This window comes from Nilaparvata lugens, chromosome 10, assembly GCF_014356525.2.
Source record: "Nilaparvata lugens isolate BPH chromosome 10, ASM1435652v1, whole genome shotgun sequence".
NCBI classification, from domain to species: domain Eukaryota; kingdom Metazoa; phylum Arthropoda; class Insecta; order Hemiptera; family Delphacidae; genus Nilaparvata; species Nilaparvata lugens.
The window spans coordinates 44,011,967-44,014,303 of NC_052513.1; positions in this window are offsets into that span (position 1 = coordinate 44,011,967).

Genomic DNA, 2,337 nt, shown 5'->3' on the forward strand with positions numbered 1-2,337 from the left:
TGTTTTAAACCATTTCTTAAACATCCAGCTGTCACGTTGTAAAAATTACAACCGTTGATCAGTTTTAAACCGTTAGTACAACCGTTGATCAGTATTAAACCATTTCTTAAACATCCAGCTGTCACGTTGTAAAAATTACAACCTTTGATCAGTTTTAAACCGTTAATACAACCGATAATCAGTTTTAAATCTTTAGTACAACCGTTGATCAGTTTTAAACCGTTAACCAGTTTTTAAAATTAGTTTCAACCGATTTAACTTGAGAGATTTTGGGCTGTCATATCTATGCCCAAATTTTAGTGTTAGCAAATTTTGCTAACACTTGTTGATTGGAATTCCTGATGTATTTCCATGGTTAGGGAGATGTAGTTGATTGAAGGCATAGATATGACAGCCCAAAATCTCTCAAGTTAAATCGGTTAAAACTAATTTTAAAAACTAATCAACGGTTTAAAACTGATCAACGGTTGTACTAACGGTTTGAAACTGATCAACGGTTGTTAATGCTATAATTGGAGAGATGTAGAGTAACCAGATCATTACATAAAACAAAGTAAAAATAATTTATGAATACAAAGATTTGGAACATAGTTCACCTCATTTTAATCGAAAAACCTAGATTTAAAAACATAGTTAGAAACATTCATTTTAGAAAATAAACATCGATTTAACTGATTTAGATAATCGATTTAATTGTAAATCGATGTTAGATTTTACTTCGTAGGGTCGCAATTGAGAGAATCCCAAACGACCGAAACGCTATATTTTCCCAAACGGCCGAAAACTACTTTTTTCCCAATTGACAGGACGCTTTCTGTCATTTGCGACAAACTAGAGAAACTTTCTGTCGTTTGGGAAACCTATCACTTTCGGTCGTTTGGGACTCTCAACACTTTTCGGCTCAATGCAACAAACAACGTTTTCTGTCGATTGGGGAAATTCTTAAAGTTTTCTGTCATTTGGGATTCGGCTAAATGAGAAAGTTCCAGTTTCAATATTTCATTAATTCTGCCAATTGTGGAAAAAGTAGTTTTCGGCCGTTTGGGAAAATATAGCGTTTCGGTCTTTTGGGATTCTGTCAATTGGCATGCCACCATTTTACTTCAGTCTTCAACAAAACGTTCATCAATTTCATTTCAGATCAAGACGGAGGTTACAGCTAGATTCACGTAGATTAATAAAGGAAGACATTACATTATAAATATATCACTTACTTAGTACTGAGGATTATTATTGGTAATATATAAATATATAAAAGTAAATAATAATGCATACACAATTTCATCCACAATAAAACAGTACGAAGAAATCAGATTTTTTACTTAAATATGTGCAACGCTAGTTCGCCTCCATGGTGCACATTGGTTAATGCTAAATGGACTAGCAAATGATGGCGGTCAGACAAACTTATGTTCTCCTGACCAAAAACTACACAACATCTCAAAGGATTTAGAAATATACAGTGTATATGTAGACAATTGAGACTCATGAGCGTTATATGTGTTGTGTATCTGCCATACGCTAAATACTGATAGTAGGAAGAAGTGGACCCTATCAGAAAATTTGAAGAGATATGGACAACAATTCAGACTAATTAAGAAGCCATTTGACCCTCAGAAATAAGGTTTTTTCGAATAAGATTGGATTCTTAAATGTGTCACCTGATTTGGAGTGACCCGTAGTTTATTCAAGTGGATAGAGTGCTTGCGTAGTAGCCTAGATAATTTGATTGTATGGTGAGAGATGTTGTGATATATCTCCATAATTGAAACAACATAATTACAATAATATATTTAACATATTTCTCCATAATTCAGATGGCTTCTCTAATTGGTTCTTGTGATATTAATCACAATTAAAATTTAACCAGCTTTTGTGCAACCGGCACACATACCTTGATGTTGTCAATACCACTACATTATATAACATCAACGTATTTTTCTTTCGATTAGTATTCTAGAGATCTAGGGTTCAAATCCGCTTATCACTAAACATTTTTGACCAGGTCACTCATGTGTTATTGGATGGACACGTTAAACTGCCGGTCCCGGCTATAGTATGACAGTCTCAAGACCCATTGACGGTCCCGGCTATAGTATGACAGTCTCAAGACCCATTGACGGTCCCGGCTATAGTATGACAGTCTCAAGACCCATTGACGGTCCCGGCTACAGTATGACAGTCTTAAGACCCATTGATGGTTTGAATGATATATTGAGAGACCCATTGACGGTCCCGGCTATTAGTATGACAGTCTTAAGACCCATTGACGGTTTGAATGATATATTGAGGCAAGGTGGAATCTCCCCACAAAAAGAGACTACCCACCGACAAAAG